Source organism: Podarcis cretensis (assembly GCF_951804945.1).
Source record: "Podarcis cretensis genome assembly, chromosome: 10".
In the NCBI taxonomy this organism is placed as follows: Eukaryota; Metazoa; Chordata; class Lepidosauria; order Squamata; family Lacertidae; genus Podarcis; species Podarcis cretensis.
The window spans coordinates 40,209,135-40,225,386 of NC_137179.1; positions in this window are offsets into that span (position 1 = coordinate 40,209,135).

Sequence of the window (16,252 nt, forward strand, 5' to 3'; positions counted from 1 at the left end):
CCGTAACCAGGGTGCTACAACTGAAAAGGATCTCCTCTCCCTGGTGGTTCAAACATAATATGACTTCTTAATCCAAAAGGTTTTTCTTGCAGAAACCCTCTGCTGAATCTCTGGCATAATATTGCCCCAATAGCAATATCCTTGGCTAGTGGAGCGGTATATTCAACAGGCAGTCCTGTTTAGGGAAGTTTTTAATGACTGATATTTTAATGTATTTTTAACCTTTTGTTGGAAGCCGTCCAGAGTGGCTGGGGAAACCCAGCCAGATGAGAGGGGTAGAAATAAATTATTATTATTATTATTATTATTATTATTATTATTATTATTACTACTACTACTATTACTATTATTATTAGTTCTGCTCATAGTAGACCAAGAGCCACTGCAATTTGCTAAATGAGCTGTCACATTTTCAGGCTGCAATGATTTGTTCCTCTCTACATGTGCTTTGCAAAACGGAAGCATGACATGCATTTTTGGAGGTCAAAGGGCAAGACATTAAGGCAGGTACCAGGCCTGAGGTGCCCAAGTTGCAATGATACCGTTAGTTGTGTTGAAAATCAGAGAGAAGGAAGACTGAATGGCATGTCTGGCAGATCAGAAGTCCCTTTCCCTCTACTGATGGCTTCTGAGCCCAGTCTCTGAGCTTAGTGACTCTTTGGAACCAGGGGCTCAGAAAGTATACAAAGTTATGAGGAAGATGTGAGAGGCTGTAGCTTGCTCAGGATGTATTTAAAAAGCAAGCTCTTTGTGCTTACTTTTTAAAAAAAATAAAAATAAAAAGCTGTTCTTAAAATAATGCCAGGCACATTTCAAATAATCCAACTCTGCAAGCTTTCAATTTGCCATTTCCTGATTCCCCTCCCCCTGCCCCACATGTTTTGAAATAGAGTTTAATAAATAATCTATTTAAATGTGTGTGTCTCTTTCCCAAGGGGATGAAAAGCCTTTCTGAAGTTTAAGTAGATACTTTCAGTAGTAATTAGTAACATTTTCCCAGCAATTATCTTCTCCTTCTCTTACAGTAGTACTGTTAATTGAAATCTGTGGGACTCCACGCAGACTGAAGTACCACTTCCTGGGAGTTACGGCAGCACATTCTGACTCTGGGGAAATAGGAACTCACTGTGTTCTCCTGCACTTCGTGGCAGAGGTTTCATGCTTCTGCTTTGTTGCTTAGATTTAACGCGAGGAGGCATGACACATACTACTTGGCACTGTACATTCAAGCAGAGAAAGTCTGCACCAAGGAAACCCAAATTCTTTGAAATTATGCATGGCAGCACAGCAAGCCCCTTTCAGATAATCAATTTGGGTTTAGCAAATGCACGTTGTGTGGTCAGGGATTGAGGGAGGAGGTTCTGTTACACGTGCCCACTAGAATGTGTGGGGGAAAACCTGTGTGTTTATGTCTTGTACATACATAGGCCCTGTAGGCAGCTGTAAAGCCTGCAAAAGACACCAGTTCACCACAAAATCAGATTTGCTTCTTCCTGGCTTAGCTGAATAGGTTGATCTCAGTCAATTAGGGATCATTCCATGAATAGAACCAGATGGCTATGCTATGTAGCCAATCAGTTTTAACTGTGTGGTGACTTCACTGAGGGCAACATTAATTGCAGTGGTACCTCGGGTTACATACGCTTCAGGTTACATACGCTTCAGGTTACACACTCTGCTAAACCAGAAATAGTGCTTCAGGTTAAGAACTTTGCTTCAGGATAAGAACAGAAATCGGTCTCTGGCGGCGAAGTGGCAGCAGGAGGCCCCATTAGCTGAAGTGGTGCTTCAGGTTAAGAACAGTTTCAGGTTAAGAATGGACCTCCAGAACGAATTAAATACTTAACCCGAGGTACCACTGTACTTGAGCGACAGAACAAGGCAGCATAATGTGAATGAGCAGGTCAATTTTATTTATTTATTTACCGGTATTTATTGCAGAAATTGCCTAACCACAACAACAATGTTGATAAAGGAAAGTGTTGTTGTTTTTGTTTCTGCATTGTTAGAAGTGTTTCCAAAAACAGTGACTAGGTTTATGCCTAAATAAATTGACAGTGTTAATGTAATGTGTAATTAGGCCCAGGACCAGTTCTAGACGTTTTGTTGCCTGAGATGAAGGCTCGGAAGGTGTTTCCCCCACCCCATTCCCCATGCATGGAGTCTGGCTAGAGTAGCAGTTGACTCTTACTTCAACACTGGTGATGGGACAACATCTCCATCATACCTGAGGCTTAGGAGACTCTGGTTGGTACCTCCTTCCATCTCCACCACCTGTTAGATGTGTGGCTTTAAAGGAGATAGGGCAAATAAAGGTTTCGGTTTCAGAGGCACTATGCCTCTCTGCATACCAGCCACCAAGAGATGATAGCAGAATAGTTCTACTGCCTTCCTATTCTATGGGTGGACTTTGTAGGAGCAATTGGCTGGCACTGTGAGAACAGCATTCTGGAGTAGATGGACTGTTGATCTGGTCCAACAGAGCTCTCTTATCTTCTTAAGTTGTCACACTGAATTTAACAGGCGTTAAGTGCAACTAACTTTCTTTGGATTATGGCTTTTTACTAAGGAAAATCACCAAGGATATTTGATCTTTCTTCAAGAAACTGACAATATAAATTGGTCAGTTTAAGTCCTTTGTGCCATACAATTTCCTTTACCATCACCATTGGAAAATCTGTCTTGTCTTAAAATTGTCTTACCCTTTATGTTCCATACAAGAAGGGATAAGTTATAAAGTAGCCACAGGATTAAACTTGTAAAATTGTACCTTTGCTGGGAACATAAATTAGAGGCCTGAATTTACTAGATCATGGTATTCTTTTTAAACATACAGTTTGCAGTTCGTTTCACTCCTCCTTCTGTTGCCCAGAAGCCTTTGGCAATAACATAAAAATAATAATACATGTCTAATTATTATCATCTGAAACTATCCAGAATTACAGTTGCCCCCATAAATAAAAATTACTGTAGGACTTAATTATTTTGGCCAGAATGTTAAGATTCCTATGTTATGAGAAATATAAACAAATTTTATATTTTATGTCTGGGCATGCCGAGCTAACAGTAAGTCTTTTCATTATGATTATTATTTCACAACAATAAAACTCAACATGTGAACTTTTAATAATAACTTTAGTTCCACTTTCAACAATCTGAGGTGTTGTTTCTTTGTTTGTGACTTATTTGAGCTGCTTCTCAGTAATATATATATTTATTTGGGCAACTAGCTGAATAGCTACGAACAAAAGGTGGTTCTAGACTGACACCGTTTAGGGTGGGATTCAGTCACACATCAGCAAACTCAGGCTGTGCAACTAAAGTAGTTTGCCACTTTTGTGCACCAAACCTGTCCTCCCAATTGACTTTTCATGATAAGGAGAGTGTAGCAAAAATGCACTAGAAACTGTAGGATGACAATTAATGCAACATCAAATAACTTCCCCGCAAACAAATCAAAATGAATTCTGAATAAAGAACCAACATCATCTAACTTTCCAGCAAAGTTTTGGGCAAACAAATCAGAATGAGTGCCCAATAAACAGATTGGCTGGGAGTGACCAAATCCCCATGTTATTTTAAATTTATGCTTATCTGGAGAATTTATGTTTCTCACTCACCTGGCATTTGTGGGCAGGGGATTTCATTGCTTTATGTAATTACTGTGTGCCCAAACCTCTGACAGCTGTTTTTTCCTAAATAATAGTAATAATAATAATAATAATAATAATAATAATAATAATAATAATAATTTATTTATACCCTGCCCATCTGGCTGAGTTTCCCCAGCCACTCTGGGTGGCTCCCAATCAAGTGTTAAAAACAATACAGCATTAAATATTAAAAAACTTCCCCAAACATTCCCTAAATGGAAATGGAAGGCACATTTCACTCTTTTAGGGTGTTCAAGAATAAGAACTACTCACCCCCAGAGAAGCCCATCAGTTCTATTTCTGTGTGAATCGGTGATCTGATTAAAACGAAGCAAGATCTGAGCAGTGGCTCTTGAAGATGCACAAGAGGCAGCCCCCCCCCCCCCCGGTTGTAGGGGAAGGGGGCATTACCACCAAGCTATGCTTTGGATGAAGAAGATCACTTGTTCATTTCTCAGTGTCTCCAGTTAAAAGCTTCAAGGGGTAGGTGATGAGAAAGCCACTGCTAAACTAGATCAGGGTGGGGAACTTTTTCAGACTCAGGGTCTCATCCCCTTCTGTGGAACCATCTGAGGACCAGGGCTGGGCAGAGGCCAAAGTGGGCAGGGCAATGAGTGCAAAATTTACCTTTGTATAGCAGCCTAGTTTTACACATGTTCACATGCTCTGTGACCCATTCAGGCAAGTAAGAAGGATTATCAGAATTAAATGGCACATTCTAGTCAGGCCAAGATGCTCAAGGGGAGTCCCAAAGGCCAGGGGAAAATGTGCACAATTCAACTCCCATAAACAGAATATGTATGCATTCTCCATGAGGTCTGGTGAATGTGCAGTAGCTGGTTGTTATGCACATGAAACCTTCAGCACAAATCATGTAATATAGCAGAATGTGTGTAAGTATGTCACCTAATATGCATGCTATCTCTTCTCTTTGTTAGGTTGTTAAATGATATGCCTAGACTATGTTTCTGACACTACTTGAATGTGTGGAAGCACTCAGTTTGCTACCTCTCTAGGCACCTCACACTTTCCTAGTCAGCTGTTTCACGGGGAAATGCTTCTTACTAAAAAAGTGATAATAATTAATTCTTTTTTAAAAAAACAACACCAAAAACACTGAATCAGCTAAACAAAACTTAGAAACACCCAGATTGCAGGTGTAGGGTTAAAGCTCAAAGCTAGGATTCTGTTCTGGGTTATATGTCTCTAGAGGCCCCTCTACACTGGTATGTGGTTTTTTGGAGGGTGGGCAGCTTGCATTTAAGTGCAACCTGTTTGTTGAGCATTCATCCTGATTTGTTTGCTCCACATTTGTAGGGAGGATATACACCATCCAGTGTTGATGGAACATCTATTTTGATTTGCTTAAAGTGTCACATCAATCATTATCCCACCCTTTCCAAAGCATTACCCCCCACTCACATTTCCTTGCGGCAAGATGTCTAGGTTTTTGTTTTTGGGAATTCCTTAAAAAACAAAAACAAAAAACAGGTTTGTTGCACAAGGACACAAAATCCACTTCCATTACACAACTTAAATGTGTTGTATCTAACCAAATCCCAATTGCAAAATAGTGACTGTCTTGAAGTGGCCTGCATGATAAATAAACAAATAAAAAGGTAAATGACCCCTGGATGGTTAGGTCCAGTCAAAGGCGACTATGGGGTGTGGTGCTTGTCTCGCTTCAGGCTGAGGGAGCTGGTGTTGTCCACAGACAGCTTTCCGGGTCATGTGGCCAGCATGACTAAACCACTTCTGGTGCAACAGAACACCGTGATGGAAGCCAGAGCACACGGAAATGCCATTTACCTTCCTGCCGCAGCAGTACCGCATGCACTGGTATTCTTTTGAACCGCATGATAAATATCACATGTAATTTAGGCTCAAAAATGAGGCTGCGTTGGGCTGCAAATTTCATTGGAGCAGCAGGTGTGTGTGTGTGTGTGTGTGTGTGTGTGTGTGTGTGTAAAAGTGTAAGTATTTTCCCCAGATTGAAATAGCCTCTCACATCCTGTACTACCCTCAAGGGGAAAAATATAGACAATGTCTCATCAGACTGGTTGAAACTGAATGAAGATACAGTATTCTTCTCCACTGACATTATTCCTTCCTTCTGAAAACAAAGTAGCATTTCAGTTAGCTATACCACTTGGCATGGATCCCATCTCAACAGAAACATACTGCTTGCTACATTATTGCCAGACTTATTTCCAACTGTAATGCAACCTACCGGTATGTAAATGTAACTTGGAGCTGTCTTGGGTGATTGGGGTGTGTGTGTGTTAAGAAATGCTACATCACAATCTGAACCGATGGTATGGCATAAATAAACCAACCTTCTCCAACCTGATGTCCTCCAGATATTTGGAATTATGACCCCCATCAGCCCCAGACAACACAGACAGCGGTCCAGGACTATGGGAGTTGTAGTCCCAAACATATGATTGGCATCAGCTTAGAGCTTCTATCCTCCAACCCAAAGTTCATGTCTTCCATGATACGGACATGTTCTGCTACTGTATATACTAATTTTAAGGGCTTCTCTTTACCACAAATGCAAGTTTCATCAGTCAGCTCTGTTGCATTCCCAATTTGTGCTTTTTTGCTAAGGCTGTGTGCACCCTAAATTGTTTGTGGCACAAAAATGTCGAGGTTGGTTGTTGTTTTTTCAATCTGGGATCATTCATACTCATCCTAAACATGTAGCTTTCAATCTAGATTGATTCTAGAAGCTGCCATCCACAAGTGTGGGTGTGATTACTTGATAAGTGTTTGAAAACTATCCAATTGGTTAGGTTATGCATGCCTTTTCCTCCCTCCTCTAGATGAGTAAAGAAGGAAGTGGTGATTGTGATCCTGGTATACACCCACCCGCAGCATCGTTGGGCAGGTGTGTCTTCTCCCCCCTCCCTCAACACACACATTCGCTGGGACTGCTTGTATCTGTTTTCAAATGGGCACATTGTGGGGTAATGCAGAATTGCAATGGGCTTTTATATTTTTGGAATAAAACCAGTTTCTCCAGAAGCACTTTTCACCGGCAGAAAATATGCAACACATCTAGACTGTGTGTTAGCTATATAGGAAAAAGCAGCTGCCACCTCTCTTTTGATTCTAGAATGAAATGTTTTGTGTATGCAGTCTAAGTCACAAGTGTGCAGTTTTCATGATGCAGTGAATGGATGACATGATACCTTTTTGTTGCTTAATGCATGCTGCCATGAACCACTAACAGAAGCAGGCTACTCTCAACCCATCCTATGTAGTCATTTACTTCTCTCTTGAACTCTCAAGCTGCATTATTTCTTATTGCAGAGTCTCATCTTTTGTCCATACATTGGCACAGAAGCCATATTCCCCTGGCAATATGGGCAACTATTTTCTAATTTTTATTTTTGTCTTGGAAGGATAATTAAGGACCCGAATCACCCATGCACTGCACAGGGAAATTCCAAGAACTCTAATCAATATTTCTCTCCATTTCATTGTGCTTAAAGCTTTGCGCAGCCGATCGCATGGCACCTAGACCACATAAGGAGCATCACATGCTTTTCTGTTGCTAGGGGTAACTGAGAAGAGAGTGAGAACTGGCTACCGCCTGTCACATGACATCCTGCAAAATGTAATGCATTCGGTCAGCTTGTCCTTAGATTGTTTAAGCCTAGTTATGATCACATGATTACATCACTCAAGTAATATATGACTGCCAGTTAGAAATAAAGTGATTTACTCCATGTTACTGGAACCAAACTGACTAACGTTGTTGCAAATGTAACCATGCCTGAATGCCCATCTCTATTAAACAGAATTGCCAAAGTCAAGGAATTGTCTCCATACTATTTATTCCTAATAGATTCAACACCTGCTTTATTTTGTAGATTTTTTTAGAAGCAGTATTTTTTCAAATAAATAAATAAATAAGAAAGAAAGAAAGATCCACCAGCTTGAATACAAAGCCAGGACATATTAGGATTTAGGCAAGCTAGCAAGTCATTATCACTTTCTTCTCAGCCACCTTCTTCAGAGAACAAGTGGAAATGACACTGATAACCTTATTCTAGCTTCTGATAAATTTGAGTCCCCATTTCTGTCATTCAGTTTGTGTCTCTGCATGTGCATGACAGAGTTTGCTTAAAAGAGGCTTAGGGGCTAATATAGCAGGGCCATTGCAGGTCAAGCTTCACAGGCATTGGCAGAAATACAGAATACCTCTGGCCTCAAATGAACTTGGGAAGCTCCTATTGAAGTAATGGGATCAGGGGGGAAATGAATTTAATGAGACTTTAAGAACATAGGAATTGCCATGCTACAGAAGTCCTTGGTGGTTCTTATCTAGTCTCCCCCCCCCCCCAACCCAGTTCCCTGCAGATAGTTTTGGGCTATGATTCCCATCAGTCTCCACAAGCATGGCTAATGGTCAGGTTTCATGGTCCAAGAACATCTTGGGGACATTAGGTGGTGGTGGTGGTTATAGGTTGTATACTGCCTATCCCTTCTACACATCCCTGCAGCTATTCATACACCTCCCTCCCCATATGTTGAAGGCTGAACTTAAAGTGGACTCTGCACATGATTTAGACCCTGGAAGATCAGGATTCTAAATTGCAGAGGGAACTTGAATACAACAGTTCAGAAGCTCAGTCCACAATATATGGAGTGTGGTGGAAATGACATTAGTTATCTGCAGGGGGATGAAGACAACAGGCCACCCCTACCTCCTCTGTTGCATGGTGGCAATTGTGCGTGTGTGTGTGTGTGTGTAAGAGAGAGAGAGAGAGAGAGAGAGAGAGAGAGAGAGAGAGAGAAGACAGAGAGAGAGAAGACAGAGAGAGACAGAGATGAGGACACAAATGAGCAATACAAGTGCATATAGAAGATCCTAGATTTGATCCTTGGTGTCTTCAGGTAGGGTTGGGAAAGATTGTCTGCCTGAAAGCCTGGAAAGCCACTGCTGGCCAGTGTGGAGTACTGAGCTAGGTGGGCTAACTGCACCTAGGCAGTTTCCCATGTTTCTGTAGTTCCCAAGTTTGGAAACAGATATGTGGATTAATTGCTAAAGGAACCGGCAGTAGACCTTATACCCCCTCTTATGTGAATAAATTAAAGGGGCAGCTCTGTTATAAGAATGGCCTAGAGTGTCTGAGTGTGACACTGCTAGCCCATCTGCACTTCTAAAAATTTCACCTTGCCAGGCTTATGAACATCCATTAAAAAAGAGTTGATGAAGATAGACGTAATTATGGTTCATGCTCTCAGAAGCCTGAGCTAATGAGATCATGGGGAAATGTGGCCAAGGTCCAGTTGGCAATGCTGCCAGTGTCGAGGGCAGGGCTGTAGATCAAAAGAAACAGGCTCGGTTTCTAGTCTCAGCATCAAAGGATCATGAAATGTGAGCATACTGGCAGTTTCTGCTTAGATGTATCATTTATTTTATTTAGGCTCCTGATGCTTGCTGAAACATAAATACTGATAGATACATATGCACAATTTTGGAGCAGACTATGGATTTCAGCAACTGCAAATGAGTCTTTATATGAAGACAATTGGCTATAATATCGGCAAACATACCACATACATATTTCTGAAGGGGACATGTGTATTCTCCAGGGATAGGCTGGCAGACTTTGGAAAGGTCCGCCTGCAAGTAGTGAGGATAATTATCCTCCACTTCAACTAAAACATAGTGCAATTAGTGTGTGAACGCTAGTTTCAAGGCAGCCACAATAACAGTTCTGGCTATCATGGCTAGTCTACATATATGGGGAAGGCTCAGAGTTCAGTGGTAGAGCATTGCCTTTGCATGCAGAAGATCTCCAGGTAGCACTGGGAATGAACCCTGCCTGAAGCCCTGGAAAGCTGCTGCCAGTCAGTGTAGACCAGGGTTTCCCAAACTTGGGTCTCCAACTATTTTTGGACTACAGTTCCCATTATCCCTGACCACTGGTCCTGCGAGCTCAGGATGGTGGGAGTTGTAGTCCAAAAACAGCTGAAGACCTAAGTTTGGGAAACTGTGGTGTAGACAATACTGAGTTAGATGAACCAATGATCTCAGTATAAGATTGCTCACTATGTTCCTAATGGAATTTATTGGTTTAGTTTTACATTTTAAAAAAATCACGGTTGTTGCAATGAGCCCTTTTGACACTGAACAGGCACATCAGGGAAAGCACGATCCTAACAGAAGGACAGGTTCTCCAACTACAAATTCTCTTTTCAAGGCTGGGAAGGAGCCTCTATGGCAGGCATAGGCAAACTCCAGCCCTCCAGATATTTGGGACTACAGTTCCCTTCATCCCTGACCACTGGTCCTGTTAGCTAGGGATGGTGGGAACTGTAGTCCCAAACATCTGAAGGGCCAGAGTTTGCCTATGCCTGCTCTATGGCTACACTTGCCTACATAACACCACTATCACAGCATGCACTATCTCCATTGCAGATTCTAGGCACATTCAGCTGAACATGGTGAGACTCTTCCTTCTGACTTTTGCACCCAATGCAGGAAGGACAGAAGTGGAGCTAAAACTATGCATGAATTCTGGGGTGGAGGCATGGCGCTTCCATGTGCTTCCTTGCCCACCCCCACCCCCCACATGTTCCCCTGAATGCACAGACAGGGCTTTACGATGCATTTTTTATTTATTTATTGCATTTATAACCCACCTTTCCCCCCAAGGAGTTCAAGGTGGAGGACATGTTTCTCCCTCTCCTCAGTTAATCCCCACCACAACTCCATGAGGTAAGTTAGGTTGGGGAGCAGTGACTGGCCCCAGAGGCATCCCATGAACTTTATAGCTGGGTGGGGATTTGAACCCTGAACTCTCAGGTGCTAGTCCAGCACTCTAACCACTGCACCACAAGGGCTTTCATTCTTACAGTCATCAAATGAGGGATATATATATGTACCAACCTATAGTCAAGTGGCAAAGATGTGACAGTGACAAATAATATTAAATTCTAATAGAAAATAATAAAATAAGACTTTATCGGGACATACCTGTAACTACAGAAAGCATGCTAACTGTGTATCATAGACTAGACATCAGAGCTATTAATAAGTAAGATGGATAATGCTAGCCTATTGACAAACATAAATGGAAAAAATAGTATTTTAGCATAGCAGTAAAGCAAGTGAAAGTACTAATATAAAGGAATAGTTATGGAGCACTGTCTCTATCTTCAGGGACTGTTCCTAAATCAAAGTTCAAAGCATCCACAGCAATTGGGAACACACCAGAGCATCATTATGACAAAGACACTGAGAATTCTAAGCATGCCATTCCCCCCTTCTCAGTTAGCAGTAGCAAGCCGAAGAAAGAAAGACTGCCCATTAACTGAAGCACCTGCTTTGTCTAGCTGCTTCATAATCCTTGATTAATAATGCAAGAACAGAAAGGCAATGAATGGGTCCAACCCAAAGATGCTTATGTACATCCTCTCCTATCACTGCACACTTGAATCAGCTCTCACCATGCTGATGATCTGTTTGGGGAGTGGGGGAAGAAAGGGGTGCACTCATATTCCATCCACTGATCAATGGTACTAGAGATGCCAGTGTCAAATTCTTGTATGCAGTGAAGAAGATTGTATTGCTTCCTGCTGTCCCCTACTTCAGGCAGCTGATTTTGAATGCTGTGCAAGGGCAGCAAATTATTAGTTATTTACAGTGCAATCCTATGCATGTCTACTCAGAGATGAACCCCAGATAAGTGTGTAAGGGGATCCAGCTTTCATTTATTATGAAGATAATAAGAATCTATATTGTAGTTCTAAGGTCAATGTGATCACAGCACATCTGAATTAGTGGTATTCCTGTGCAGTGTCTGGATACAATGTTGTGATTAGTGGAGAAGTTGTGGTCTCTGCATGCAAAATTTGTGTTCTGTATCCCTAAGATTACACTGGCTGTGCACTGGATTTTACTACTTTGTACAAGAGGGCAAGGGTGGCTGTCATAGGGGGACCTACATACAGGGCTACCTGGTGAGTAATAAAGCAATACATTTCCCCTTCCTCCAACAATTTCTCTTAATCCTTTCATTGTGTGCCTCCTTGATTACAGCTTTGCGCATTTGTAAAAATTTACCTGGCAAGCCAACCTTCCATTATAAGAAAAAAGAAATCCCATTGTGCGCTAGATGCCTAAGCTCAAGGCAGAACTTAATTAAAGTTCAAACGAGCATGTAAGGTGTTTAAAATGTGTGGCATACTTTTTTTAAAAAAAATGCATAAAGAAAATGTTGCTCATTCATCCCCTCACATAATTTCTCTTCAGTCAAATGATGTCCCTCCACTTCTAGGTAGTTTCCCCCCAATATGCTCCAAGTAGATTAGCACCGGCACACATAATTACATTTAATTTTTGCACTTATTGTGCAGTTTTCTTTGCATGTGACAATTATGCTTGCTGATTAGGAAATTAATTCATGACTGACTTGCATGTTGTTTCAAATAGTGTTTGCAGCTGCTAAAGAATCTGGCAGGAGGTACATAAAACAAGCTCCTTTATTTTTTTTTTAAAAAATGCCTATGCTAAACTCCTCACATTTTGTGTCGCTTCAGCTATGTCTTTTTGCTGCTTGCTGAGTTAATTCATGATGCAGTAGCTGCCCACTCAACCTGTGCCTTCCATCTGGGTTACTAGGTTACTTTCTCTGCCTGCTGCTACCCCATCTCTGCTGCCTAGTTCCTACACTGATACAGTGGTACCTCGGGTTACATACACTTCAGGTTACAGACGCTTCATGTTACAGACTCCGCTAACCCAGAAATAGTACCTCGGGTTAAGAACTTTGCTTCAGGATGAGAACAGAAATCATGCAGCGGCGGCGCAGTGGCAGCGGGAGGCCCCATTAGCTAAAGTGGTGCTTCAGGTTAAGAACAGTTTCAGGTTAAGAACGGACCTCCAGAACAATTAACTTCTTAACCTGAGGTACCACTGTACACCTTTCCTTTAACAACTTTAACAAAGAGTACTATTTTAAAACTGGCAACATGGGGACCAGACCCACATATACTTAAAAGAGTTTAAACATAGAGAACACCCATTTAAATCAAGTCCACTGGTTTCAGTTGGTTTCTACATGGAGTATGATTTAGTCGGCTATCACTCATAGTCTTACAGATGTCGGGATTTCTGCAATCAAGCTACCCATGTGTTAATCTGTTTTCTGGCAGATTATCTCCTGGTGATAGATGGCACCTGTGGAATCTAAAGGAGGCCGAGATTTGCTGGGAGTCTCTTGTGTGAGACAGTGTGAGAGCCAGTGTGGTGTAGTGGTTAAGAGCGGTAGTCTCGTAATCTGGGGAACCGGGTTCGTGTCTCCGCTCCTCCACCTGCAGCTGCTGGGTGACCTTGGGCCAGTCACACTTCTCTGAAGTCTCTCAGCCCCACTCACCTCACAGAGTGTTTGTTGTGGGGGAGGAAGGGAAAGGAGAATGTTAGCCACTTTGAGACTCCTTAAAGGGAGTGAAAGGCGGGATATCAAATCCAAACTCTTCTTCTTCTTCTTCTTGTTCACTTGGGCAAGATAATCTGGGCTCGCTCCAGTTCATGGGTATAGCAAGGGGACAGAGAGGGGCTGCTGCTCTCCCAAATCAAGTGAATCAATACAAAATACTTAACTAACTGAGGTTCTGTCCCCCTAACACAAAGCCTGCCCCCCACATAAATCCTAGCTACATCCGTGCTCCAGTCTGAGGATGAGCTATGGCATCTTCTCTCTCCTGAAGTTGGCTCCCTGCAGCTGAGTTTCCTGAGTGTGCAATGGAAGGCTGCTGCTGCACAGGTTCCTTTGATTCTTTCTCATGGCTTGTTCTCTCCTTGGATCAGTGTATGTTCACATGGCTTTGGACGTCAGCTTTCCTCTACTCTTTATTCTGTAATTCTCTTTGCTGTATCCAAACTTGCTCACCCATATCCCACTTAGTTTGGGTAGGTGCCTTAATTTGTGTTCTGCTATAAATTCAACTTATCCGTTGTGTCCTTGTTGGCTGTTGAAAGTTGACTCACGTGGGCACCAAAGTGTTGACCCATCAGTCCCTGTGCTTGACTACAAACTTTGCGAAGGTGCATCCAGGATGGCTAGATATAGATCAGGTGTGTCCATGATATGCTGGTTCATGGGATGACTTAGATATGGACCACTCCTTCCTCTCCTGGCTTTCTTCAAAATTTTCTTAGCCATATATTGTTGCACATATGTGAAGATGTTTCTGTGTCAGAGTGTGCTGCATGTTCATTACAGTTTTCTAATTCATATAACAACAATTGTGTAGTAGATCAAGCTGGAGGAGCGAATCAGAATGAAAAGTGTACTCATCCATGAAACTCACTGGACATTCTAAATACTGTAAGACTATAAAGCCTTGTTGGATCAGATCAAAGGCATGTCTAGTTCAGAATCTTGTTTTCACAGTGGCCAACCAGATGCACATGGGAAGCCTGCAAGTAGCACTTGAGTGCAATAGCACTCTCCCTACTTGTGATTCCCAGCAACTGGTATATAAAGACATACTGTACTGCTTTCAACGGGGGAGACAGAACATAGCCATCATGGATAGTAGCCATTGACAGCCTTATTACCCATGATTTCGTCTAATTCCATTTCAGAACCATCCAACTTGGTGGTTCTGGAAGAACATTCCACAATTTACCCATGTGGTGTGTGAAGAAGTATTTCCTTTCATCTTTCAACATTCAGGATGGCCTTGACTTCTAATAGTATGAGAACTATGGTTATCCCCACAACCATTATTTGAGGAAAACAATGTAAGCCCCTTGCTTTGCCAGGACGCCCCGTCTAACTTAGAGAAAATTTGATGAAGCTTCTAAATTGGCCAAGTCATGTATATAAATACCAGGAAACTGGTTTCATCTCTTGCCTGATCAATAGCACAGTATCCTCTACCTGTTGCACTTCAGTTCTGAGTTTGAGTTATAGGTTGTAGAAATAACCTGGACTGAAAATACCCATCCCATATTGGGATTTGGATATGATTGTCATCCAAATCCCAAACCTGGCCCCAACACCACTAAACAAATCTGCACTGATTTTAAAATACTGATTCACACACACTGAGAGGTGTAATAGCAGGGTTATTCAATGGATGATAAGTCCATATAGCAACCAGTGGTCAAATCCACAGTGTTTTCCATCTGTAAGATTTTCTGAAATATATTCACACATTTGCCTATGACTAATTGATTTACTTGTGCTGGTGAAAAAGGGCCGGTAAATTATTTCAAATAATTTTCAATTAGGAAGCCTTGGGAAATCTAAACAATATTTTTGACCATCACTTTGTTTTGCTACAACAAACCCTCTTCCTTTCATTAAGCCTGCTTTTAAAACCAAGTGTACACTTATAAAGCAGATAAGGTTTTATGATGGCAATTTACCATATCCACATAGAGGGTTGCATTTGGTAGATAAGGTGCCAGAAAATCAACAGATGTTCACACTAATTGAACTGCCTTCCTGCTGGTGATCTCAGTCGAATCCCATACTAATTATCTCTTTATACATATTCTAAATAGGATCTATTCTTCTGCATGTGAAATGGCTTCAGAACACAATAGGGATTTACAGTCTAGTGTTGCCTGGTTTCTCAGTTTTTGCCTTGCTAAGTGATAAGACTGGTTCTGCCAGAAGGGGATGGGAGGCCACTAGCCTCTAGGTAGGGATGGATCCTCCACAAATCAGCCTCTCCAGACCAATGTATTATTGATATCATTCCTATATGCTGTATACTTCCCTGACATATTTGCATGGAAGTGTGGATTACAGTGGTACCTCGGGTTAAGTACTTAATTTGTTCTGGAGGTCCATTCTTAACCTGAAACTGTTCTTAACCTGAAGCACCACTTTAGCTAATGGGGCATCCAGCTGCTGCCGTGCAGCTGGAGCACAATTTCTGTTATCATCCTGAATCAAATTTCTTGACCCAAGGTACTATTTCTGGGTTAGCGGAGTCTGTAACCTGAAGCATCTGTAACCTGAAGTGTATGTAACTCGAGGTACCACTGTATATACTACTTGGAATGAAGGACAAGATGGCAACTTCACCATGTCCTAAAGCCAACAGAACTAGTAGTTGACTCATACATGCCAACACCTTCCACCACCCTTGAGCAGCAGTTCAGATTGGAGGCTACAGAGCAGGCTGAGCAGCACACACAGTGTGTTCTCCAACAGCTCACCACCGCTGCCTCAGTCATCAGCTGCCTCAGTCTCCCCAGTGGAAGAGCTGGTCCTGACCTAGCTCAAGGAAAGTTCTCAAAGGTGATAGCTGCACAAGAGCAAATTCATTCATGCAGATGCAGCACTTTTCAGTGACTCCCTACAAATTTGCTACACTTTCTTGCTATTAATTCCACAGCGCCCCTTCTGTTGAATCAACACTTAATGCCCGCTCTGGTTTGTTGTGTTCATTTCTCCCCATCAAGAAACAGGCATTCGAGAACTGACCAACGATGACCTGCCATTATCAGATCTATTGTTCCTGAATATTAAGGGATGAAACACATTCCGGTACACACACTCCACTTGGGAGAATCGGGAAACGAAGAAGCGCCAGCAATGGGCCGATAGGCGTAAAAG